The following is a 27,661-nucleotide window of genomic DNA, read 5'->3' as shown; positions in this document are numbered from 1 at the left end:
TTATAATGTAATTGGTAGTATCTAGTGAATAAAATGAGACTCTTTTAGCAATATTTTATTTCCAATTTATCTCCAAAATAAATAATTCAATCCAGCATGCTAAGTTTGGGTTGTTTCTAATTGATAGCCTGGAAAGATACAATAAGATTTGTAAGCAGCAGTTTCCAGCTATGAAAAATTACTAATTTATAAAATGCTGTATTTACATTTTGCCAGGTATAACTATTGAATTGTTATCAACATTACAGAATTACAGATTTTTTATAATTTATCATTTCAAGATGAATACTACCAATGAATGAAAAACATTTATTTGTTTTTCAAAGCACTAAAGAATTTGAAAACCTGCCACTGAAAAGCAGAATGCAAGATTTGCTTCATACAGATCTTTAGTTTTTTATGAATGAAAGCAACTCTCAAATTTTCTTTTAAGATAAAGTTATTAGTAACAGTTTCTCATGTACATTATTCAAAATAATGTTATTCCTAACATGCAAGCAAGCTCATTATTTGGAAACATATATAACATGCATTTCATTTGGTACAAGGACTGGTGACATTCCAGTATTCCAGAATGGAAGGTGATTCCCTTCTCAAGTGCTGTAGACTGAGCTTTACAGATGGTTTCCTCTCCAAAAGCTGTTGAAGGCACAGCAAATCCCTCAGTCACCCTGAGTCACTTGTTTGTCAGGCCAGTAATCTCCCTTTCCCTCCATGCTAAGGATCATCCTGCGACACAGGAATGCTCCAAATGCCAATCTGCAAGTCTGATTTGCTCAGTCTATATTTGATCTCAGTCTTGATGTGGTTTTACCCTGTTGAATCTCCTCAATCTCTTGATGTCACAGGAATGACTCCCAAATCACACCAGATTATGCCAGTAAATAAAAAAAAAAAGTTCAGTTTCTTCTCACAGTGAACATGCTGTGAACCTAGGATTAATCTGGTATAACTCTCTTTTCATTTAGGATGGCCTGGTTATTAATGTGTCTTTTTCATACATGAACATATGTCGTTCATTTTTCTATCAATTTCTTAATCCTGCATTTTTGCCATTATTATTCCTATGGCACTTGCAAACTGCTAACCTGTAAATATTGTTGCTGTCTCTTTAATCTTTCTTGTACAATATTAATACCTCTTGAATCATTGAGATGTATCTGATCTTCTAGCATTCATTATAAATTAACATCAGACATCTTTTCAGATTACTGGATGGTCCAACCCTTTCAGGGATTTGGGGCCAGTTTTTAATATTGATCTTCAGAAGATGTTTCTCACTGTTCTTGATAGAAAATATTCTATCATTCTCAGATGGAGAAGAATTTATTACGGGGGGTTGGATCACCACTAAAAATCTGAAGAAAAGGCATCAAAAAGTAGGCATATGGATTGAATCTGTCCGTGGAGCTGATTGTAGCAGGTTCTGCTTTGGATGCAGCAGATTGGCTTCCACCAACCTCTTGGACTCAATGGGTGGAGGCTGTCCAGAAGCCTGAGTGCTGCTTTCTTCCACAAGTGTTCAACACAAGAGAGTCCCACCAGACATTCTTCCTCTTCTGCATGTCTCTTAGAGCCAGATGTCTGCTGTTCTCTAGGAGTCTTAGTCTGTTTTCTGTAGTCAGGTTCATTTTTCTGTCCCTGGAATATCTGCACAGCAGTTGCACTGAGAAAAAGCAAGAGGAAGTAGCAGTATAAATACATTTCAAAGTTATGACTTAATAGACCTAATAAAGACCCAGTGGGATGATTCATCTAGCAGGAACATTAATATAAACAGCAGAATTTGTTCAGGGCAAGTAGACAGAGAAAAGGACGTAGGTATTTCCTTATATGTTAATGTATACATAGGCATCTCTTGCTCTGAGGTTATTAATAAAGAGGCTCAAAAGTTGTCTCATAATTTATGAGTACAATTTAAAGCACAAAAAGTGTTGGTACCCTGATGGGAGTCAATGGTCAGATAGCTATCCAGGAAATCACATGATGAGCCTTTTGTAAGCAGAATTATCCAAACTGCAGCACTCAGTGCCATCAGCACTGATTTCAAAAATCTGCACATTGGAAGGAATGCCCTCAGGCAGTTGGCTAATTTTTGAGAAGTTTTAGTGGAAATTTTCTATGTAGAAGCTGGAAAATGCAAAGAGAGATGACATTTTCCAAATATGATTCTCTAATTTGGTAGAACATAAAGGAAAAAGCAGAAGTCAAAAGCAACTTGGGCACTTCTTGAGCAATGATGAGGCAGCAGAATTCATGACAAACAGGAAGAGATGTAATGTGCTTCAGCAGAGCAGATTATAGGAATTCAGAGAACTAGTAAGTGAGATCCTGTGGGAGACAATTCTGAGAGAGAGTTGAGTGAAGTAGGCAGATCTTAAAAGGAACTATGTTAAATGCAAGTTTATGCAAAACTATGCAAAAGAAAACTATGCAGAATTGCAAGTTATGACAGTGCGGAGGAAGGGAAGGAGCTGTACATCACTCACCAAGGAAAAGAATTTAAAGAAAGATGAATGGATGAACATGTGAGACCAAGGAGAGAAAATCAAAAGCAGATAGTGAAACCATGTGGTGCATAGGTGATGCATGCTTCTCAGCATGTTGTTGCACCAACAGGCAGAGGCAGCTAAAGAATGACTTAGCCCACTTCGCTGCAGAGTGAAGGACATTTGCAAACAATGTCTGGAAAGCTGATAGATTCAGCTCCTTCTTTGTTTCATCCAAAGATCAGCTATAAGCAGGTGGTATCATGGCAAAAAGGGCAAGAACTTAAAAGAGGGAAGAATGCACTTCAAGTTATGCAAGAAAATGAGCTATTTTGTGATCAGCCAGTCCAAAATTATATTCTGAAAATCCAGAAGATGAAAGGTATTTAAAAAGTAACAGAAGAGCGAGCTTAAAATTATAATACATGGAGTTAATTTTATTTCCTGTAGAAATAGTGGAAAAAATAACATGTTAGTTATGAACATTTAGAAAATACTATATATAGAGTAAGGACTGGTTAATAAAATCCATGTCAAGCCAAAATAAACTCAATTTGTCATAGGACATGCTTCATGTGCCTTCACAAAAACAGTGGATACCACGTCTTGATTTTAGTGAGTCTCTGGACACTGTCTCCTAGAACACTCTTGTAAGTAAGCTGGGAACATATGGTCTTTATGAAAAGGCTGCTAAGGAAAGAAATCAAACTATGGCAATATATTGAGTGGGGTTTTTTCAGGAATAATCTGTGCTTGTTCCAGAATTAGTTGATATTTTCTTCAATGACTTGGCTGATGGAAAAGTGAGGGTGCCTTATAGATTTGCAAATGATACCTAGCTAGGAGGGAATGCACGTAGCAGATTAAAACTCAAAACACTCATGAAAAGTTAGAGAAGAGATGTGAGGCAAACCAGGAGGTAATTCAATAGGAAAAAGTCAGTGGATTTGTGCTTGGAACAATAGCCATCTATCCAAGTACCGGACAAGAGTCCTCATGTGGTTGTTGTGTGTTTGTTTCAGAAAAGGAGTGAGGAGTTCATAGAAAATTAGGAGATGAGCATGAGGTGGTAAAACATGCATCTCTAAAGAGCCACTTGCCATTTGCATTGTGGTGATAATCCTGGAAGAAGTCAGTTTCCCTGGGCTCCCTGCCTGCCCTGGTTTGACCCCACCTGCCTTGCAGTTTGGTGCTGGGCATTGGTGAGATCCTGTGATGCCTCAGACTGCAGATATCCTCATGAGCAACCTGTGCACTACCTCCTTTTTGTTTCTGACCTACTAAGTCCTGAACTTTTTAAACTGAGATCTGTCAATTCTTTGGAAAACATGCCATTCCAATATTTATGCAGTAGCTTGGTCCTGTCTAGGAGTGGTAGCATCCTGTAATTGTCCTACTGGGTAGCAATGTCACTAGTGTCTATTGCAAATAGGGCCTTAGAACTGGAATTAGATTTGCTGATAAGCAAATGGCTTTTTTTTTTTAAGTCTATTAGAACTACTTGAACTTTTCATAAGGAGTTAACTCTTTTTTTTTTTCTGTTTAAGATTTGTCCTTGAGTAGTTGTTTACCATCACTTTCCATAGCTATATTCATTATCCTGACCTGCCCATTAAGTAGTTTCTGGAAGCAGATTTTGGTTCAAAGTCCATTTCCAGGCATTCCAATCCCCCAAATGCCACATGGCTGAATGTTATTTTCAGGGAGAGGGTGGGACAATTAAAAATAATGTCAGGGTGCAGTTCAGTAACAGAAAGCAGGCTGCTCCAAACACCAGCAAAGCCTTTCTCCAGATAGATACACTCTAAAAATATGAGAAATTTTGAACGATGCTGCCACTGCCATTTCCCATCTATATCATAGTAACAGAAGTGAGATCAGCTTTCAGAGTATTGCTAATTTCTGGAGTGTTGCTGTTCCACACCAGGCTGGACCATGTTCTCTTTGTGAACTATAATATACAACAAATGTTTTCAGGAAAGTTTTGAAGGTATTTATGACTTAGGCTGGAATAATTTTGGCTTTCCTTTCTTTCAAAAAGATGGTTGAGTTGAGGCACAGCTAAACAAGTCCACCTCTAAAGGGGAATTATGAAAGTGCTATAATGGGAGACAGCACTTCTGCTATGTGACCAAGTCACTGTATAATGCATTACCTTATCCACCCCCAACCTTAAAAGTCAGAAATGGATTTAGCTTCTAAGTTCTAACAAATTAGGGCCTTAGAAATGGATTTAACATTAATAAATCACATTAAATCCTCCATTTCAAGTCTTCAAGAAAACATGATATCTTTGTAAAAATAATATATTTGATAAGAAAATGGAGAAATATGTTTTCTAGCAGACTACTCCACTAAATTTGTCTTATTATTATAATTTTAAATCTGGAAGCATTTAGAAGCTTCTTAAGAAGTTGGGATGTTAAATTAATCAGAGATGACAGATTGGTGGGCAGATGAGAACAAGCGCTATCATGAATTGGTGTCATGTGACCCTGAAATTTAAGGTACTGTCAAATTGTGCTGTTAGTATATCTGAAAGACATTTATAAACCAGAATTTTCAAAGGAAGTAGATGTTTTAATACCATTTTCTTCCTGATTTTGATGTTTTCAATTAGAAGGAGAACAGAAACATTCAGTAACTTTATGAAAGACTTTGAGGAAATCTATACATTTTTCATAACTGTGAAAATCTATTTATTGCTTCAGCAGGTATTCAAAAGCAGCACATCCACCAAAACCTTCATGACCTCCAAAAGTCTGCAACCTGCCAGGCTGCTCCTCTGAGATGAAGTCCACATAATGAACCTGCCACCTAGGGCCAACATAGCGATTTGTGCAATGGGCTTATATCTTACATTTTTCTTTTTTTTTTTTTTCCCAGTGTCTTTCTGCACATTTTTCAAACTAGCAGAATGGATAATGGATATGGTGTACGGGGTTGAACTAACTTGCTGAAGGAAAAAAAGGTACACTGAGATACTTTTTACATTTTGAAACAGGTTGCAAATAGCAAAACATGATAAGAAGTAATATGCTAGATAAAGATTAATAAGAACTTGAGTTGTACATTTTATTAAGTAGGCAAACATAATTGTTTTGTTTTCTGGTTTAGAAGGACAGATGGAATGTAAAACAGGGCAGGTGAAGAAGGCTTGAACACAAATCTGTAAAAATACCTTAAAAGTCAGATTCTAACCTGTAAGTATGAGCCATGCGATATAAATAAATGATAGCTGTGTGGCACATTTGAGCTAGATATTGGATATAAAATAGCAATCAAATGTCTGGAGAGCAGCTGCTTGCCTATCTATAAGACATCTGGCTCTTTTCCTCAGCTCAGGAAGAACTTGCTGCTACAGCCAACTGTTGTGTTTCAGAGACCTGTTTTATTTTCCAGCATAAAATGTAAGTGCAATATGACACAAAGCAATTTTCCCTTTTGAATTGCTTAGAAGTTTTAAGTTCCTTTTGTGTGGATTTATACTGCAGAAAGCTCTGCTTCTTTTGCCATCCTTTCCTGTTGCCCTTCCTTTATACCCCAATTTACCAGTCAGGCATGATCATTACAACTGGCATAATTTCCCTGTCTTTAAAAGGCCCTCTACTTTGTCTTAATGGTGTTTTTATTATTTAACACAGGCTGGAGAAAGATCACGTTAAATGCTGCTTTATGAGACAAATGCAGCTTCCTGAATCTGTGGAGACACGAGGCTGCAGCTCCTCTTGCGTGCTCTGCACTGCCTGTCAGTGCTGTCTCCCGGTGCCCCTCACAGCCTCCAGCTATAGGGCAGCTTTCTTTATGTCTTTGCTGATTGCTCTCCCTCCAGAGGAATGCTGAAATGTCTAGAAAGACAGCACAGAGGTGTTCTTTCTCTGAGAGACACATGGTACAACAAACCTATAGTTTACATGCCAAAATCCTTCTTTTTCAAGAAATATAGAAAATTTGATTTACTTTTTAATATGAGGGAAATGGAATTAAATTCTGTCTCTTGAAAACCGCTGAGCTAGCTGGAAAGTCAAAAAGCCTTCCACTTCTATTTTCTACTTTTCTTTTTGTGTTTTCAAATGTTTCCTGAAGCACTCACTGACAGAAAATGAAGCTGAACCTAAAGATCACTCTGTGCAGCTTGTTTGTCCCAGGGTGGCTGGTGAATAGATAGGTAAACTTTTCTTGTGAACTTTTAGAGCTATCTGGAGGTGTAATCTGGCATTCTATTTATCCATGTAGAAATCAAACCAGGTTTTTCATTTGTTGGGGTTAATAGCTTCCTTCCTTCCTTCCTTCCTTCCTTCCTTCCTTCCTTCCTTCCTTCCTTCCTTCCTTCCTTCCTTCCTTCCTTCCTTCCTTCCTTCCTTCCTTCCTTCCTTCCTTCCTTCCTTCCTTCCGACACTTCCTTCCGACACTTCCTTCCGACACTTCCTTCCTTCCTTCCGACACTTCCTTCCGACACTTCCTTCCGACACTTCCTTCCGACACTTCCTTCCTTCCTTCCTTCCTTCCTTCCTTCCTTCCTTCCTTCCTTCCTTCCTTCCTTCCTTCCTTCCTTCCGACACTTCCTTCCTTCCGACACTTCCTTCCTTCCGACACTTCCTTCCTTCCGACACTTCCTTCCGACACTTCCTTCCTTCCTTCCGACACTTCCTTCCTTCCTTCCTTCCGACACTTCCTTCCGACACTTCCTTCCAACACTTCCTTCCGACACTTCCTTCCGACACTTCCTTCCGACACTTCCTTCCGACACTTCCTTCCTTCCTTCCGACACTTCCTTCCGACACTTTCTTCCGACACTTCCTTCCTTCCTTCTGACACTTCCTTCCTTCCGACACTTCCTTCCTTCCTCTCATCCACTGATGATTTTTTAACCTAAAGACATGATCCTTAATGTGGCCTTTTACACTTGCTGACAACTTCTGGTTTATGAGTTATGATTTAACTACAACACAGATAAGCAGACTGTACTTTTGCAATGCAGTACCTTGAGGGCATTCCAAAGAACATGCACCAAATTCCCTTTTAGCATTGCTAAAATGAAGACCTCAGAAAATTCACTGCTAAATTATCACTTTAAATTTCCCATTAAGTTATAATAGCAAATGAATTCAGAGAACAAGATAACAGATTATATAAGGAGTTACTAAACTATTTTATGTTAGCCTATAAGTGTTCCTTTAGAGCGAGAGAGAAGCTGTAGCTATAGCAAAAAAAAGTTTCTCCTTTCAGAGCATTTGGTCTGAAGCCTGTTTATTTTGGAAACTTTCTCCTTGATTGTGGTGCAGTGGGAGGAGTTTTCACAGTGGGCAATTAATTTTAATCAAAACCATCATCTATTTTGGCTAGAAAAAGTGTGTGTTCGAGTAGGTTTGAAGGAGTAGTGAACCCTTTTGTCCTTTAAAAATACATAATCTGATTTGGCAGGGCACATTTGTGGTGTCTCTGTGGTAGATTTTCTATTAAATTTATTTCAATGCTCCCATCCCTGAGAAAATAAGCTACAGGAGTTGGTTTGAGACCTTCATTAAAGGCTACTCCAAAGCATGTTTTATATGAAAAATGGCTTTGCTACTGAGAATGATTGGTATGTCAAGAATTTCATTTCAGCTAACATTTTTGTTATTAGAAGCAGCTTCTGTTGTCTACAGAGGGGTTTTGTTCAGAGAGATATAATGCAAGATACGAAAAAAGCATCCTTCCAGTGTTCTTATCTACTATGCAATACTTTTATTGTAAGCATAGATAATAACAATTCTAATATTTTTTTCATTTCCTTGGGTGCTGCTTCTTACTCACATCTTATAATGGTACTCTTGATTTTACTGCTGCTTCTCTGTGAGCTAGAAAAATAATCAAAGAGCTTGTTTTTCAGTGTGTTTATTGAAACCTTAGAACTGGATGCCTTAAAGGTGATCTTTTAAATCCCTTTTGCCTTTTTGTATTTCCCGTGTAACATACAAAGACTATCACATTAAAACGTGTTTTCCCTATTGTTTTCTGCATCATTAAATCTTGACAGGCCCATTTCTCTTCCATTTCCTTTTGAAAGAACACCAGTTTCTGAAGAGTGGAAGGAGGGAGGATTGAAGTAGGTCAGAGCCTTTGGTGGCATAACCATGACAGTCCTTTCAAACTATTCAACAGCCAGATTATCCATAGATTGGAAGGAAAATGAGAATCCAATTAAAGCCAAAATAAACAGACTGATACTTTGTTCAATAGGTTTCTGTGGTTTCTCTTGTGTTTTGTTGTCTATATCCTGTCCCACCCTTGCCCTTCTGGAAACTTTATTATCTTTTTTGTGTACCGATAAGCAATGTTTAAAATTCTCTCAAATCAGGACAACTCTGCTGCATTCAACTCTATAGGACCATAAGTTTCTTTGGGTAGCTGAAACAAATTTCTCTGTACCTTTGAAGACACGTACCATATTTTATTATTACTGTGACTATTTTTACAAAAGCCTTGCTTCCTGAGCAGCAACCACATTCCCAGGGACTGTTTGCATATGCCAGCAACAGATAAAGTTAACACATCTGAAGCAGCTAAGGAATGGCAGTAATGCACTGGATGGTGCTTGCTCTCTCATTTCTATTTTTGGTTGGGTTTTTTTGTACAAGTTGTCCTACGCTATCCTGACAAAAACAAACAAACAAAACCTGACTAAAACAGAAAATGAAAGTGTGTGATGCTTGCTGGGAGATAAAACATCTGATTATTTTATGTTGTCACTGTCAATAGGCTGACAAGGCAGTGATCATCACTAATTCATCACAGCCATTAGAAGGGAAGAACCACACTTCCTCATCTGGTCTCATGAGCTCTCAGGATCTACTGAGAAACTATTACATGGCAGCCAACAGCAACAAGTGATTTTCTTAATGCAAGTATTAATTTTCTTAATACTTTTTTGGCCTTGTCCAGTGTAAAATGTACAAAGTACAGTCCAGTCAATAGCAGCCAAAATACCTGGAGCATCTTGAAACCCAGCAATTGTTTGGACATGGTTAGACAAGGCGTCCTAGAAGCAAAGGATACAAAACAATTATGAAAGGAGAAGCTCGGATAACCTTGCCCACAGCGTCTGCTCTCAGGTCAATGTTAAACACAGCAGGAAAGGGCATAGAGACCAACAAGAAATATTCTGCACACCAGATGAGTGAGCTGGATACTGTGTCCTTAAGGGTGTCCGGGGGTATGTTTTAAATATTCCTGTACCCTATCTCTAACCAACAAGATCCTGTAATTTCCAGCCACTTCCGTGCTTGCCTGCTGCTGAATGTCAACAGTAAATACAGCTGCAAACACAGAAGTTGGAGCAGTTAAAGGATGTGTCATATTTCACTGGAAGTTTATTATAATTTGCAGTTGAACTTGATTACTTAAAGGTCATCTCACTTCCATACATAATCAGTTTTCCTTGCTCCCAATTTTACTTATACAATTGTCAAACTAAAATAATTAAGGAGGAATTGCATATGGGGAAAGAAATTGTTTTCATGCACCAAAGAGCACATAATTATTAAACAGCTGAGGTTGGAAGGGACCTCTGGAGCTCGTCAGGTCCAACCCCCTTCTCAAGCAGGTTCACTTACAGCAGGTTGCCCAGCACCATGACCAGATGGCTTTTGAATATCTCCAAGGATGGAGACTCTAAAACCTCTCTGGGCAACTTGTGCCAGTGATCAGTCACTCTCAGAGTGCAAAAGGGTTTCCCCTTTGTCAGATGAAACCTCCTATTGCAGTTTGCACCCATTGCCTCTTGTCCTGTCAATTAAAGATAATGTAATGTCCTGCAGTGAATCAAGGAGATGGAAGCTAATTTCATATATTTCATTGTAGTATTCAGCTGAAGTATGTAGTGATGCCTAAAGACGAGAGACTCTGTCAGAATCTGTTAATTTCTGGCAAAGAAATGAAATTGCATGATGAAACCTCCTCAGAAGTGTCATCTTCTTGTAGATGCAGATTTGGGGTTGGATAAGTCTTTAATTTGAAAACTGTAAAATATTACCTTCAGTCAGCTTGACAAGCATCATTCTTCCAACATTTAGTCTTCAAACCTACAAATCCCAGCAGCAAGTACACCGTAAATCTTCAAAAGTGAGCAGTAGGTAGGACTTGCTTCTTTTAATTCTCCTTCTACCTTTGCTGAGATGCTGTCCTTTACTTTTCTGCTACAGCTACTTAATTTTCCTCCCTAGCATTACTAGTCACCCAGATTTTACTATAATGATTATTCATCAATTTTTTTCTCTCTCTTGAACATAGAAAAACAGCCATGTGAGAGTGATGCAGCACTAACTCCAGACAGCAATCCATGTTGATGCCATGGCTGAGTCAGTGCAGGTAGAATGCTGCTGGTGGCTGTGTCACAGGGGGCATGGGTGACATGGGACACCCAGGATGCTGCCTGGGCTGGCAGGGGCTGATGCCCATGGCAATGGAGAGTGGCTGCTTCTCCTGTCTAATACATCTGGGTGCCTGGACAGGGGTGAAGCCAGACCATGTCCCTCTCCCATTCTCTACCTCCTCTGATGCTCCGTTGGAGAACACTGCAAGTTTCTGGAAAGGATATTGACCTAAGGATAAGAAAATACACACAGTCCCAGTCTGTACGCTATCAGGGTTCTAAAGACACCTGGAAAATCTTCATAATCCTGGAAGATTAAAGGGAGTTCCACCCTATTCTCCCTCTCTGTATGCATCCTGGTCTTACAAGGAGCTGAAAGCTCCCCAGAGCCATGGATAAATGAAGCTCCTCATCACACACCTTCTTGGAGTGAAACTTGCTGTAAAGTTTCTGATTCATAAACCCATTGGCTGTTTTTGGTTTGTGCTGTCTTTTTACTGGAAAAGTTTTGAGCCTTTTCCTTTTGCATAGCAATTGCATAAGCCTAATTTTTTTAAGAAAAGATCCCCAACTGGCAGGCTTTTCTATACAGACCAGGTCCTCAAGGGACCTTTCAATATCTTTCACCCCAATTTCTCTTTTCCTTCTCATCATATCTTCCCAGCTGGATAGAGAAACTTGTTACCTGACAGCAATACTGCTTTTTTTACCCCATAAGGTGAGAGTCTCTTGCCATTGCCTTTTGTTTCATGCAGTTTGTTTAGTGAGAAAGGGCAGGTTAGGGACTCTGACCTGAGTAACTCAAGGTTTTATGCAAAATCTGCTGAAGACAGAAAATAAGCAGGCTATTTTATTCTTCTTTTATTAATCTAGACCAGAAATTACTTTCTTATATGAGGAAACACTGTAGTGGAACTGGAGATCACTTAGAATATAGTTGTATCATGTGGAAATTTCCTTCCCTTTGTTAAAGAAAGGCATTCAATAAATAGCATAAGGTAGGTAAAATAACTGGAAAATGATGCTGTAACAGAGGCAACACTTTCTTGAAGATCTAAGGTATGGCAGAGTGATTTGCCCTAATTGTTGTTGTACTTTTATCATCCTTAATCGTTTTGATGCTATTCCAATTTTATCTGGGGGGTTCCAACCAAGGTTAGGGTTTCAAAACTTTTTATATACAAAATGTATAAAATAAGATTGTCCCTTCTCACTCATTGCAAGTGAACATGGGAATTCAACACAGTACTGACATTAATGATATTATCACAGAAACATGTTCACAGTGGTCCTTATAACCAACCCCTATCACAGCACTCTGCAATCTTAAAATTAGCAGAAGAAATTGGCTCCAAAGAATAAACAGTCTTTATCCAAGCCTGTCACTGCACTAAATTAACCAAGATACCTCTCTTTAAACACAGAGGTTGGCCTGCTTTCTTTGGCAAGATACTGCCAAGAGTAACATGGAGTTAAAGATATAAAATTAGAAGAAATATATCAATAAAAATAATTGAAATATAAGAGTTTCATTTCACCAAAACTGATAAACCTTTCTATCTTTATGCTTTTATGTAAAGAAGGGCTTATCAAGATAAATAATTTGATGTTATTGAGATGGTGTTAGGAAGATAATAATTGCCTTTTTAAGGAAGAAAAGTAATAAAATTAATTTAGGTAGACTAAATCTGATCTCATCTTTTGCCCTTTTATTCCTGTTTCTTTGAAGCCAAAGCAGTAAAAACCTATGTGCCAAAAGAATGGAAAAATTCCTGCAAAGCAAGAAAATGTAGCCCTCCTTTTCTAATGTCTAAGAGAGAACAACTGTATTGAAAAATTCTCAGGCTACCTCTAAGCAGCCAGCACAGATTTTAGAAGTGCTTTAATTGTGTTAGCATAGTACTCCCCCAGGTCTGTTCTCCTGTCTGAGCAACACCATAAGCCCAGGGAAAGCACCTTATTAACACAATTGCTCTTCTCTCAGGCTGAGCCAGCCTGTTCACATTTAGCTGATATTTTACAAAATCTAGGCTCAGATTGACTTTGACTTGCTGTTGGAGAAGAAGTGCAGAGAAGCACAGACACTGATGGATTTTGGCACAAGGTGGGAAAAACAAATTTCGTAAACAAGCAGGCTGGTTCCAGTCTGGGTGGCAATGAGAGTCTCTCTTGCAAGGGTTCTTCCAGCAGCACCTTCAACTGGACCAGGAGACACTCCCCAAGGTGCTGTTCTGTTCAGTTGTTATAGTCAGCTGAACTATGGTCCTGAGAGACTGCTCCATGGGCATGATCCATCACTGAGTACTTTAAACTAAATAAGAAACATAACCTAGATATTCTATCTGCATAAGATTGCCCTACACAGTCATTTCAACAGCTGAAGGAACACTTTCTACTGACTTTTTTCAAGTATCTTATCTTGTATAGTTTGATCAATTCTTCAGCAAGAACCACCCAGAGAGTCTTTGGGATGGCCTGATTGTTCACACAGGATATTAATCTGCACACTGAAGATGTGTGCAGACTATTACAAATGGCTGCTACATCTCAGAAATTAGCTTTCAGTTTGTCTATGGATGCTCTCATGCTTCTCTTAATTTCATCACGTCTTACCCAAAATACATCTTGGTCCTACAGGCACTGCTAGAAGTCAGGGTTGTTTTTTTTCAAATGGTTTTTGAAAAACAGTTTTTCTTAAAAATATGTTTTTAGATCCCAAATTTGGATAGTACTATGTACATGTTTTTAACTTCTATTGAGTCTGACAATTTTATGTAGGAAGCTGTGCTATGATCCATTTATGACAATAAAGCCCAGGCCTCTGCTTAACAGTATTTACTGTTCTCTTCCCTGACTCCTCTGTCATAGAAGTGATCTATCCACCTGAATATGGAATTTGGTCCAGAAAGTATTTTAGTTTTAGTACTATTTAGAAGTCAAACCTGGAAGTTGGAAAATGGATCTCAACCCTTCCTTGCCTTGAGTTACTCAATAGATCAACAAGATTATCTTGTCCCAGAATTTGTTGCCTGTCAATTTGCACTGTTTCACTTGCACTTAAGTCAGAAATAATCTGGTTAGTTACTAAATTTTCATTTACTTCTGGCTTCTCAAACCTATGTAAATTTAGGGATTTACTTCTTAGCTTTGATATGGTTTTATGATGGTTTTTTTGCAGCAAAAACTGTAGAAAAATAATGTTTCTCTCACCAAATTGGTTGACACATACTTGATGCAAGCATGTTGACAAACCACAATGAAACACTTGCAGTAGATTGAAATGGCTTTTGAAATGCTGAAGTTCTTCAAAAAATGGAAATATACTGTTATATCCTGTCTTCCATATACTTCTACCTGGAACATGCTCAGCATGTCATTTTAAAGAAAGAACATTTACATAATTAACTGTGTAATCTCAATGCCAAATGTATGTCAACCACTGAATTACAGGATGGGTAAGGTTGGAAAAACCACTGGAGGTCACCTGGTCCAACATCCCTGCTCAAGCAGGGTCCTCCAGAGCACCTTGCTCAGAATCGTGTCCAGATGGCTTTTGAATGTCTCCAGAGAAGGAGATTCCACAATTTGCCTGAGCAACCTGTTCCAGTGCTCAGTTACCTACACAGTTAAGCTCTTCCTCGTGTTTAGGTGGAACTCCTCGTGTTCCAGTTTCTGCCCATAGCCTTTCACTCTCATTGCTGGAACCACTGAGAAGAGCCTGGCTACATCCTCTTGACACCCTCCCTTCAAATAATTCTATACGTTGATATGGCTCAGTTTTCTCCCCTTCAGGCTAAAAAAATATGGAGTGCTTCATGAACTTGCATATGATCATATCATATATCATATCATACCTCATTTCTAATGTTATTTTTCTCTTCTCCTGTTTTATTGTCCTGGAAAAGTACGATGATTACAGTCTCCACATAAACAGCATTTTGGTTGAGAAGTCCCACCCAACTGGATCCTTCCCAGCCTTTTCATTTCTTCTGGCACATGGCAGTAGATGTGGTTGCTATCCAGCTGATTAAAATTACCTTTACTTATAGAGTGAACCAATCAGTAGCTTTATTTAATGCAGAGAACTGCCATTAAAGAGTATTAACTATACAATACACCTGTGCAGAATTTTAGAACCTTCTGCCAGTTTGGAAAATTAAAATAAAATATGATACTTCTGTTTCCACTGTTTCACTGAGCTATATCAGCAAAGCTACTCAGCAGCTTTGTATGGTAGAAACCAGACAAGAACAGATACACAGAAGAGCTTTATCTGTAGCTGCCATTCAAATGTAATCCCAGACAAAAGGGGTGAAATTTACCAGTCAAAATTATATTTAGCATCATTTTAAGACATCCTTTCTACTTCCTTGCTCCAGAAAGACAGAAGTCTCACATAGGACCTGTATTATCTGGCAAATTATGTTCAAGTATCTCAGGTACTCTGGGATGTCAAAAAGGCCATTAAAGGCCTAAGAACTCAACTCCAAGTGTTCCTTCTACTCTTGGTATTATAGTAAAATATAAATAAATTTTAATTGAAAGTTAATATATCATTGATTATATTTTAATTTTCATCTACATTTTCACATATTTTGTTATTTTTAACTTCCTGAGTTACAATACTTAGGGAAAAAATTTGAAGTGTATACTGAGGCTGAAGAGAGTGGTGTATAAAGCCCACAAAACCAGAGCAGAATACTGGCAGCACTTTCAGCAGACTATGCATGTCTAGCCTGCTACAGTAGTCATTCTTGAACTTTGTTTTGTTCAACAAACTTCAAGCACCAGGATATGTTTGAAAAACCTATTCCAAAGTTTTTTCAGGAAGCCTTAAACATTTTTAATCATAGTCTTTTGGATTTCCTTCCTTGAACTCCTTGTCTTTTTTTCCCAGGCACGTAAATGAGGGTGTAAGACCTTCCTTGTTCATGGTGTACCCAGTCTACTGACTTGGAGTCTCTTTACAACGTGACATTGATACCAAGCAGTGAAATCTTATTAATAACCTCTAAGATTTCCGTCCACACATCCAAATAAGCAGAGTTACCTTTCCTTGGCTTGCCCAGAGTGGATCAGTGTTTGGAGGAGGAGGTCATCACCAGCTGCTCAGAATTTCTTTAACTCACTATCACTGCTGCACAGCTTCCTGTGGATCTTCAGGAAGAATGAAATGAGGCATCTAATTTCAATGTGGAATTCATTATCCACTCTTTCTTCAGAGCACCACAAATTAGCCAGGAATGGCCAATGTCAAATCATCTGGGGTACTCAGCAGAACACCAAGAATAAAAACAATTATCTGACCCAAAGTAATCATTAAGAAGTTTGCCGAATGAAGAATGTGTTACTGTAAATCAATTTCAATAGTCCTTTTTGTAGACACAATTTCAGGTGGTAGTACTGAGTGCATATAGTTCCAAAATAATGATTTTCAAATTAATTTCAGTTATTTATTTTTGAGGTTTTGCACAAACTGCCAAGAAAAGAACACTTTACTGCAGGATTTTTTAGCTGCATCTGAAGCATGGATAAGGTCTGCTGTGTGCAAGTCCTGCATATAAATTAGCAATCACATCTTAAAGCAGTGGAGTGAGAGAGGACTTTTTAAAAAGGTATATTTATTTTGTCAGCAAAATATTATCTCAATTGTCAATAAGTTCCTAATTTTTACTATAAAATCTGTCTATAATGTATTTTTCTCATACTTTTTGTGGAGGCAAGTTGAAATAACATTTTGTCTATACAGCCAAGATGGATGCATTTTAAAAAGGAACAAGGCTAACAGGACAAATCTTTCACCAAAAGCTTGCTTCTGTTTTATTGACTTTCTCCCCCTACCAGATAATCAAAGGAGAAAGAAGAGTGCTGGCACTCAGAAATAATGCATTTGGGATTGTCCAGGACAATAAACTCACAACTGTGGTTTCAATTGGATCATTTGGCACGTGCTGTTGATATGGTCAGAGTGCTTGGCTGCACGGGTGAATGTGGGGTGATCCTGAGCTTGGTTCTGGCTTTTCAGAACACCCTTATCCAAAGCCTGCATATCTGCAATTACCATTGTGTCTTCACAGTGATAATTGCAGATTACTAGTAGCACCTCACTCATCTGCGTGGACAAGATTGTGATAGCCCAACTATCAGAGAGTGGAGAAGTGTGAAGGTGTGTCTGGAACACAGGCTTGACACATTGGAGAGAAGGATTGTCTGTGGTTCTTGTCTTCTTCATGAGGCTGAGGAGAAACAAACAGGCCTTCAGCAGAGAGAGCAGGCAGCCTGAGTTACTACAGACCAAGGAACAAATGACATGGGATGAATTTGCCTGTCAGCACATGCACGGTTTGGGCAGGCAATTCAGCCTTCCTGAACATCACCCTGCTAAGCACATAGCAAATCAAAAACATGCCCCAGGATGTGGCATGCAGTAATGGCAAAAGAGTGAATAAAAGGGCTACATTTATATTTCTTCTATTTTATACAGCTTCTTCTCTTCTATGTTGTACAGTTCTGTATTTTACAAGCTGTCTATTTCTATGGGAATCTTATTTTCAGGTCATATGTAAGCACTATATGAGCAAACAGTAGGCACAGTTAAACGTAAATCTATTTAAATTTGAATAACATTGTAGAACATCAAAGGAAATATTTCATGAGTGAAGTTTGTCATGGTTTAAAATAGGAAAAGCACTCTACATAAAGATTTCCAGTTTGATTGTTTTGCTTTCAGTCATCGGAATACATGAGTTTTTCAACTTGTAGAGCAGTCTTAAAATTAATGTGTTATGAAAGTAAAATTATTTTGCTGCACTTTGCATCCTTTTCTTCTTATCCGAGAGCCTTCTGACAGCCACCTAATACCAGCTAGATTTTCAAGTGTCCCTTATTGCAGATAATTGGAAGCATCTGCTCCATTGTTAAAATGTGCACTCCTGTGCTTACAGCTGAAAACTGTGATCTCAGCATATCCAAACATCTCTTCATCTTCCCAGCTTCAATATAATTTTCTAGTTCTGATCATGTCCTGGAGTAAGGAGTTGGTTATTCTAAGTAGTTATTCCTTGATTTATGTCAATTTGAAGAAATTGCAGAACTGCTGTAATTTTCAAGTCAATTGTTCCTCCTCACACCACCTGTGAACTAAAAAGGATGTGCTTTCCAAAAGATATTCAATGCCTGCTTCTCAGTTGTTGGTTCCTTGGCCATTCCTGAAATTTTTTTAGTGTTGCATCTTGGCTGATACAGCATCAGCAGTTCTGAGGCACAGAAGAGCCGAGTGCTGGAAACGATCAGTGTGGGCACGTTGTTCCCTTCAGTTTGTGAGGATCCTCTCAGGCTGACTGCCCTACATACAATCCAAGAAAAAGAGATTCTTACACACTGGAAGGACCCAGCAGGCTTTTCTCTGAATAAAGAATACTTCTTTATTCAGCTCTTGCTGGTTACAAGGGCCAAGAGCTCAACTACAGGGACTGTCTTGATGAGTGTGTTCAGCTTGTGACAGGTTTAGTAAAAGTGATGAAGAGTGGAAGAGGGTCTGCAAATCTTCAGCAGAGGTTGGTATTCCTGTCTCTGGAGGAGACTTCTTTTGCCTATACACAAAAGCTCCTGCTCAGAAAAGTTCAGATATAAAATATATGAGTTGCTGGTGCAGGACAGCATCGTGCAAAGGAAGTACTATTAAGAGAACTTGGAGACTAGTGTAGTTCTTGCTTTCATGCATTTGAGAAGTATTATAGACATTCTAACAGATTTCAACATCCCCCAAGAAATAGATATCTTAAGTCTTACTTGATAATGTATTATTTATATTGAGAATCATTAAGATTCTTAATTTGTGTCTACAAGCAAATGAGGTGTCCAGTGTCCCATACACAACCAGTCTCCTAGAAAACCAACAGGTCTAGTAAGTGACTCTGTTCAGCCTGAGGTAAAGTCTCACTCCCTGAGCTCTCCCTACTGACTCTGAAGAGAGCCCAGACATCTTTATCTAAAATCATAACACCCATAGGTAGATAGCTGGGATGGCTTGTCTTCATTTACAAACTGAAGGACTCCCTGAATCTCCTGTTGTCATTGCACTGAAAGAGATATGCTTTTTTAGGACTTAATGGTGCTGCACATGAGTGCTTGGGAAACTCTTGTCAAAAGTAGGGGACAGTGTGGGATTTCTTAATTCTTCTTCCCACTACTGGTCACATATTTATGAAGCAAAGATTAAAATGCCATTTCCTTTCTCCTTCCCATAATCTTGTTATAAAACATTACCCTTTCTACCATCCTCTCTTTCTCTTCAGATCATCATCATAATTTTGAAACTGCCAACACACAGGGAGTTGTTTTCCCTACTATGCTTAATGACTTCTGTGCTGCAAACAGCAGTTTAAGGGGTGAGTGTAAACGCAGTGGTATTGCAGCCTGAACCCCAACCAGCCCCTTTTTGGTGAGCATCCAAGCTTGGCCTCCCAGCCCTCTACAACCTTGGAGGTTCCCACTACTTCCCCCACAGATTTTGTGCTGTCTTCCTTTAACTTTCAGCTTAAACACTTCCACCATTCTTTTTATGAGTACCACAACACTTTGCATCCAACACCCCTCAGAGCCCTTCCCCTGTAGCCAACATTTGCTGACACAATTTTTCTTTTCCTTGAAACAAATGTGACCCCGTTTATGAACTGCAAATAACATTTCTACAAAATGAGATTTGTTAAAAGCTTCAGCCTGGTGACAGATTTTAGCAAGCAGCTTTTGTCTTGGATACTTTTGCCAACAGTCATGCCTGGTGCTGGGCAAGGCTGGCTCACTGATTGTCTGCATAACCAAAAACTGCACAATTCATGTAAATCAGGCAAGAGAAATGCTTTCTGGTGAGAAAGGGTATGTCTACACAAGTAGATGGCTGCAGGTGCAGTACATGTCCAGTCTGAAATCTTTGTCTGATACATTTTGCTTCTTAGAAAGGCCTGACTTCATATAAGCTTGGCTATCTGATGTCCACTAAAACAAGGAGTCTCTATCAAAAGAAACTACATAAATCTAAACAATGAACAGAAAACTAAATTCATCAGTTTTATTTAATTTTCCTTTTGTATTACCTAACTGTGTTGCTGTTCATCTCCAGCTCTTCCTTTTCTTCTGGACACGAAATAAAATTTTCTATTCTGAATTTTCTCTGCTATTTGATGCTTTTTTTGACAAAAATCTAGGCAGATCTAGCAGCCGTTTTCATGAGAAGTAGGTTAGTACTTGTTTAGGTACTTATTTAGGTACTTTAAACTTCAGTGCACCAGACTTTCTAATAGCCTCTGCAATTTGAATACAGAAGGAGATAAGATGTGGTTAAGCCACCAGGCTGATAGAGACACGATATCAAATCAGGTTCAAAGGTGATTAAAAAATGAATGTGAAGACTTAGAAGGCTCAGAATTGCAGTCCTTACCTATCCCCAAGTCTGCTAATAACTCCCAATTTCTTTTTTTCACAGCTTGTCTTCACTAATGGTTGGCAGTATCAGACCACCGGTCTTAGTTTGAAGAAAATGTCAGCTTAACCCAAGCAGAGCATTTAACAGCTAAGTGGCTTTTCTTGAGTAACAACTCACACTTGTAAATTAATCATGCTGCAACAGTCTCACTCTAGGCTAACTCCACATACCAATTTAACTCATTTTCCATGTTTTGAATGTGGAAACATTAAATCTAGGTCAATATTTTTGGCAAATTCAATAAATTATTCACTGAATCAATTATTTTCTGAAGATATTTTGTACCACAAATTTTCTACCTGATGCCACGCAACCATTTTAGCATTCAAGGAAAGAAACCATTCTTATCTGCAAAAGGACTGTGCAGTCATGCATCTTAATTCAGGATTTAACATCATTAGGTATAGCATAGCAGGAGGGAAGCAAATTTCACCCCACCACACACTTGATTATCTTCAGACTGAGATGTACTTGTGTCTATATCTGCTTATTCTTGAAGTCAAGCAGGTGAAAATCCTCCATTAATGCAATAAAAATTGTATATTCCTAGAAGCAAGTCATTAAGAAATTTGTCTGACATTGGCTGGAAAGTGTAATATAGCTTCAGATCACTTTCCTGACCCTGTAAATCAAAATGTACTCATTATTTAATAAATCCTATATTTTTTTTGCTTATTTCCCTTTTGAATTTTACAGTTTACATGTAGTATTAGTAAAATCACACCAAAGCAAAACTTGGAAGCAAAAAGAAGTAAAAAATGGATAATAGTCTACTGTCTTCTAAACAGAGGCTTCTGACAGAAGTGAATTGTAAGAAGAAGTTGAATGAAAGATATGGATATTTGACACGCAAAGGTTGAATAAGCAGTTCTGAAAATAAGGGCTGGGCAGATGAAGTAAGGACAAAAATGCAGGCAAGACACAAAGGGGTGGTTTGCAGGGAGCACTGGCAATCCCGCCAGCATGGGGAGAGGTGGATTTAGACACACTGTCATAAAAAATTCACAGAGCTCAACCATAGTCAATCCAAAGTCAAAAGGAAATCTTCCAGTGAGATCCTGTCAAAACTGACACGCTCAATATTCTGCTCCTGACCAAGCCAAGCCCAGCAGCTGCACTGGTGATGAATGGCTTGGAGCGAGGCCTGCCGTGGAAGTCTCTGCCGTGTTGGCCCAGTGATGCTCATGGGCTGTGGCAGGCGGTGAGGAAACTGGCAAAGGCGTCCCACTGGGTCTGTCAGACTCACCTTCCCTTCTCCCTGAACGGCTCCTTTTGCTTTTCATCACTGTCACAGCCATGCTCCAAAACAGGTCCTCTTCCTCAGCTGCACTCCCAGAGAAAACTCAGGAGTGTCATGCATTGCAGGACCACACAGTCAGAACCTTTGCTCCCACTCACTGCCAAAAATTAAACCTTTCTCCCTTTCTGCAGCCTTGACCTGATAATTGTGCTGGTGGGAGGAATAAACTGTTAGTGCTGCTCCACTGAATTTGGATTTTAAATGTTCAGCATGCCATTCATTAAAACTGTAATCACTAATAGTTTTTTAAAGGCATTGGTGTCACACTTTTTTTTTTTCACAGCTTTAATCTCATGACTAAGGAACTGTCAGAAAGAAGAGAGACTCTTTTCATAATGGAAAACATTTTGATGTGTTTTAGCAGAATATTTTATCTGCAAGTTGAACAAACAATTCCAAAGAGCCTTGTTTTTGATGGGTTTTCCAGTTATATTGACTAATGTACAGAGGAGAGAGGTCAAGTAACAGCTATTTCCAAATAAAATTACATTCTGCTGAAATCAGAATCTGTGACTTTCTCAGCCCTGAGTCTTTTTCCCCAAGCCATTCACTATCAGGGATTATCTAATTATATAATATTTTACACAATAAATGCAAGCATTGTGCTTTTTTGGCATCTTTTTTATCTCTATTATAAGAAGCTAATTAGACTGTTTTTTTATGTGCAGGATGAATATGTACTATATGTACCCAGATACATGGTTTTGAACATTAAGGTCATTAACAGTGTTTCAATGTATAATTAGATATTTCAGATTTGAATGCCATTGGTAACAACATTAATAGTGTACAAGGTTTTCCATTAACCCACTGAGGTTGTGGGATGGTGAACTATTAACTCAGGCATTTCCCTTCTGAGGACCTAAGACCATACACAAATCCTAGTATGGCCTCATTCTTGATTGTCACCCAAGTGCTTTTTAATGCAGGTATTAATCTCTGAAAGAAGTCAACAGATGCATCATGTACCAATTCTTCCTGAAGCATGGACACATCATGAGCCACATGGCAAATGCTTAATAGGAATTCAAGTACATTTGCAAAGCAGACTGTTAAAAGCAGTTTGTTGCATTTAAATGGCATAAAAGGTTGAGTTTATTCTAAGCTCTATACTATATATGACATTTGGAATAAAACACAAAAGAAGAGGAACTAGAAGATGGTTCTGGTACTGTTTTTTAGCTGGAAGAAGTCCTTAACACATTGAAGCTTACATGACAGGGCCATTTCCTGTTGCAGGACACTCCCATCAGTAATGAGAGAGAGACTGGGAAAGCCAAAGATGAGAAATTAAATGCCTGAAACACTTTCTTTGGAGAGCAGGACAGGAAGTGGTGAGAACAGACATTTATTTTTATACTGACTGTCTCGGTTCTAGGGAAATGAGAAAACGCAGTGTGAGTTGTATTGGCAAGCAGTGAGTCATTGATTCACTTCGTTGATAAAAGTATGGAAAAAGTATCCCTCAAGGAGGAAATAAACTGTTGAATTGCAGCTTTACTGGCAGCAGGGGCAAAATTCTTTTTCTGCAGCTCTACTGTTGCACCACATGAAACACTGTAAAAATTATGAATTTAAATACATAATGGAAAAGACATAACAAAGGAATGACAGATAATCAGCTCTATTTCCCCTATAGCCTTTTTTATTTTATATTTGTAATGCCTGATTTAGTGTTTTTACTAGTGGCAGTACACAATATCCTAATTCCACAGTCATTCTACTGAGTGCTGAAAATATTTGCTGAATAAGTTATCTTTTAGAAAAATATATAAAAGCTATAGGCAGAGTCCCCCAATGGCATAACTTGCATGTAAAGATGCCTCTTATGTGTTTTTTCTCACCACTACTTGAATCCCCTACAGCTCCTTACAACTCTAATGTAGTGTTTCCTACCCAAGAAGCTCAGCTGCAGACCTGCTGATTAACAATTTTATGGGCAAAAGAAGAAACATCACAAGCAGCTGGTATTTGCCAGAGAACCAGGGAAAGGAGAGTATCAAATTGCACCGATGACCCGCTGCCTCTTGGAGCCTGTGTCTATCCCCTGTCCTGTGTGGCTGAAATGTGGCTGTGCTGACTCTGCCACCATAGCCTGGGCTCCCACTAGCATTTAATCAACCTTATCTGCAGCCTTGAAATCCAGAACACACCATTAGATAATCCACTTTGAACCTTCTCAAGGGTTTGAACCAAGAGAGAAAAAAAATTGGCTCCTGCCCCACCTCGGGCTTAGTTGGGTGGTATTTTTCTGCAGCATTTCGGAGCTGTCTAAGCAATTCAGGATTCAGAATTTGACATGGGGGTTATTTCTTCCTCAAAAAATGTTTACTATTGATGCTGAAGTCTTTCTTTACCACACAACAATAGTGAAAAAGTAGCTAGAAATAAAAAGAAAAACACATCCCAGACACACACACACAGAGAAGGAGCAGAGAAGAGAGGGCATTATCAATATAATCAGTGCTGCAGACATGGAGCTGTTCCAAGCCTATATCAGGGCAATTGGTCATTCAGCTTGAATTTGGATTTGTCAGGAGCACAGAGCCTAACCCATCATTCACTGGGAATACACTGTTCTTCCTATATTGACTGCATTTTTAGAAAAGTCAGCATTTTCCATAAGAAAACTTTTACAGATGCTCTAGGGTATTGAAGAATACCAGCCTTGCCAAAAGAGAAGCCTTAGATTTCTTGTTATTCCCAGGCTCTGACTCCTCAGAGTACCATCTTTCATCTTTCAAACAATTTTCTTGTCAAAATGTGACTTTTTGAGTAGGGTTTTTCCCCTTCTGTCCAGTTGCTTTAACATTTTTATCCTTCATATTGAAGGAAAAAGTTTTATCTTGGATCAGCACAGGTACCTTTATGTTTTGCTTTCTATTTCAGCAGCATGTTGTATTTAATAGGAGACATTTCCAAAAAGGCTGAGGGTCAGGCTTTCAAGTTTGCACTTAGCCGCTGCATGTGTCTGAACTGAACATCCACTCAGATAGCCATAAAAATTCCCTTCAGCAGACTGAGCATGGCCACGCAGAACCATGCTGCCTTGCAAATTCCCAAAGAAAATCCTCGTGAGCAGAACAGCCATTTGAGACTCAAATTCAGGATTTCTGTGCCAGTGTCTGGACAAGGTGATCATGCCCCTGCCACAGCAACTCGGGTCAGCATTGCACTGACACCATGGCATTGTCCCCTGCAGGTGGGGAGCTTATGAGCTGACCTAAGGATGGCATGGAAGGGGCGCTTTCTCTTTGAGCTTCCTGCACATTTTGAAAGAGTGTGACTTTTGTAACAAAGCCCACTTTCTAATCTCTCATTCTGGTTTTGAAGGTTGCATGGCAGCTGTGGTCTTTAAACATGCCTGATCAGCATTTTAGGCACAATCTTTCTTAGACATGACTGATTATCTGTTAAGGTTAATGTGCTTCACCAGCAGCATCACTCAAAATTCCCAGTTCATAGTTGTTGGATACTTTTATTATTATTTTGATTAAGAGTGAAAGTGAAATTTTCTACTGGCGTACCAGAATCAAGCTCATCACTTGTAAAGTAAACAGAGATTTTGAGTCCCAAATTATTGAATGAAGTTCTCCTCAGGGAAGTTTTCTTTGCCATTTCCTGAAAAATATGCCAAGTATCTTGTATGTTTTGCAATGGACGCCCTGTCCACAACAGATTTGCTATGGCATGTTCTGAATTTTTCTGCATTTCTGCTGCTATCCATGCAAAACCATCAACTTATTTTGCACAATGTATCCACAAATAAAAGCAAAACCTATGCATTCTATAAATCATCTGACATTCCAACAGTGTGCTGTTTTCTGACTTTGGGTGACTCATTGTCATATTCATTTGTTAGCTTGTTCATCTATTAAATGTAACACGCTCCATGACAAGTGACCCATTTAATTTTCAATGCTAATTATGTCTTTTTGGACCCTCCTAGTTCATTTTTCCTAGTCTTAGTGCCAAAGGTTAATGTCTTAAAATTAGATACCTAAACAGAAGTGGGACATAGGCACTGCTAAATGAGTAAAGCAATTATAATTGTGCAGCTTTAAGCATTTCTTCTACTAACTTTCTATAAATAAAACTTTCCTCAAAGGTTTCAGCACAGATCAATTCTGAGCTAATACTAACTATAAAAGTTATTGTCATATTCAACTAATTCTGGAGCTATGAGTAACAAGGCAATTACCATAGAAGTCTACAGAAATGCAAATTTTTAGATATTTTGTTCAAGTTAGAATACCTGACCCAGGTATTTTACACAGACAGACACAGAATATAAGCACAAAGAACATTTTTATATCATATATTCTTGCTGATTAGCACATCTTGAATAGCACATATTGGTGGAATGTGATCACTGATGCTATTACAAAACACTTTCATAGTGTTCAAGACTGTTGATATTTGGCAAGCTCTGTAATTGCTTTAATGTTTTATAGTAATAGTATTGCATTGATTTCTTTTTGGTATTTTTCTCTTCATTATCAAACCTGTGCATCTACTACAACTTCTTTGCCATTTGTGACCAACAGCTTTCAGGATCAGTGTGCCTTTCCTCTCGTTCTACACATTTGGTTTTCAGCTCTTCCACTTCTCTCCCAAGACCAGCGTAAACAAACAATTTCTGAGGCCATGGAGGCTGTGTAAAATGTCTGAATGACAAAGTAATGAACACTCTTTGTGACTGGAGTCAGCACAAGTGTTTATTGCTAAGCAACAAAGACTGATGTCAACGAGTTTTGCCAAATGCAGATGGTGAGTAGGTTTGTTGGAAAAATGAAATCACTCTAACATAACTCTTAACAGCAGATACTAATACAATAGAAATAAAATGCACTCAACTGGTCAGAGTGAAGCGCTCCACAGAGAGGAATGAGGTTAATTTAATAATACTTTCTGATGGCTCAGCCTGTGTATTATGGAATTGCTCATATGTGAAAATATTCCTAACCTACCTCAGCAAGATTAAAGAAGGAAAAACATCTGCAAAGCTGTCCTAAAGTGCCTGCTATCTCCAAAGCTGTGGTTCAGAATGTTGTTGTGAACAAAGGAAGGACACAATACACTGCACCCAGCTGCTGGGGAGGTGGTGTTTGGAATATGCAAATACAACATCACTGGACACTTCAGACTCTCACAGCATAAACAACTTTTAGTGCTGTTCAGCAAAAGCTTTTGTATTGTCTCTCTGAACAACTCGCCAGGTGTGAATGGTGGGCTGAGATTGATGATTATGTCACTGTAAAACTGAACCTCTTCCCTGAGGGGAATGTCCACCAAATTCTTTTTATCCTTGTTTGAGACCAGATCTGTCACAGTGGAGAACACACTCATTTATCTGCTTTGAGCACCTTCATGAAAACACAGAAATCTTCATGCACATCCTTCAGGCAGAGCTCAATATCAAAATCACATGCAATTTTCCTTCTTCCTGTAGACAGTGCACAAAAGCAGAACATGAAACTGAATAGGTGGTAGATAGCTCTTAAAGAATATGCAGGGCATTCTGTTCTGGTTCAGCCAAACTGCTAAAATAACTTACTATAACTCACCCCTGGTGCAAGCTGCACCAGAAAGCAGCTACTCCCTTCCCTGGAAGTCCACATACCTTACTCACCCTTCCAAAACAACCTGCTTGTGATGACTTAAGTTTTAGTTTTCATATTTTCAGTATCTGCACTGCCTTAGTGTGTGACTCTGAACTTCGTATAAAGTGTTACCAAGTTCTCTTCACAGTTTAGTTAGACAAAGCAATCCTTTTCCAGCCTGAGAGCTGAGAACACAGTTGCAGCTTTAGGCTCAAGAAGTGTAAACAGCAGCGAATTGAAGAGAGCAATCTGAGAGGATGAGACTTCATAACCTGAAGCTGTAATTGGACAATTGACCCAAATATGTAAATGTACCAAAACTTATAAAAGTGTGAAAACTCGTGACTGGTTGTCCATCCTGGGTCCATCTTGGGCAGAGCCCCTGCTGGGCTCTTGTGCTGCCCAAGGGGTGTCCTTTGAAGGCCTTTCAAT

At 38.8% G+C, this 27,661-nt stretch overlaps 1 protein-coding gene across 2 annotated transcripts in view; it reads right to left on the bottom strand.

Moving 5' to 3' along the window:
- The window catches only part of HTR1B (5-hydroxytryptamine receptor 1B), an 88,547-nt gene that overhangs the window by 33,360 nt on the left and 27,526 nt on the right, over window positions 1-27,661 (bottom strand). Inside the window, exon 2 of one of the 2 annotated variants that reach the window (XM_058802036.1) lies at window positions 1,477-1,666. The exons of the other annotated variant lie outside the window; for it this stretch is intronic. The gene's annotated coding sequence lies outside the window, so the exon portion shown is untranslated. Of the gene's footprint in view, window positions 1-1,476; window positions 1,667-27,661 lie in introns of those variants that run through there. 2 annotated transcript variants of the gene reach the window in all.

Source organism: Ammospiza caudacuta, chromosome 3, assembly GCF_027887145.1.
Source record: "Ammospiza caudacuta isolate bAmmCau1 chromosome 3, bAmmCau1.pri, whole genome shotgun sequence".
Taxonomy (NCBI): Eukaryota; Metazoa; Chordata; class Aves; order Passeriformes; family Passerellidae; genus Ammospiza; species Ammospiza caudacuta.
The sequence above is the reverse complement of the archived record's forward strand: the minus strand, read 5'-3'. Positions and strand labels throughout refer to the sequence as shown.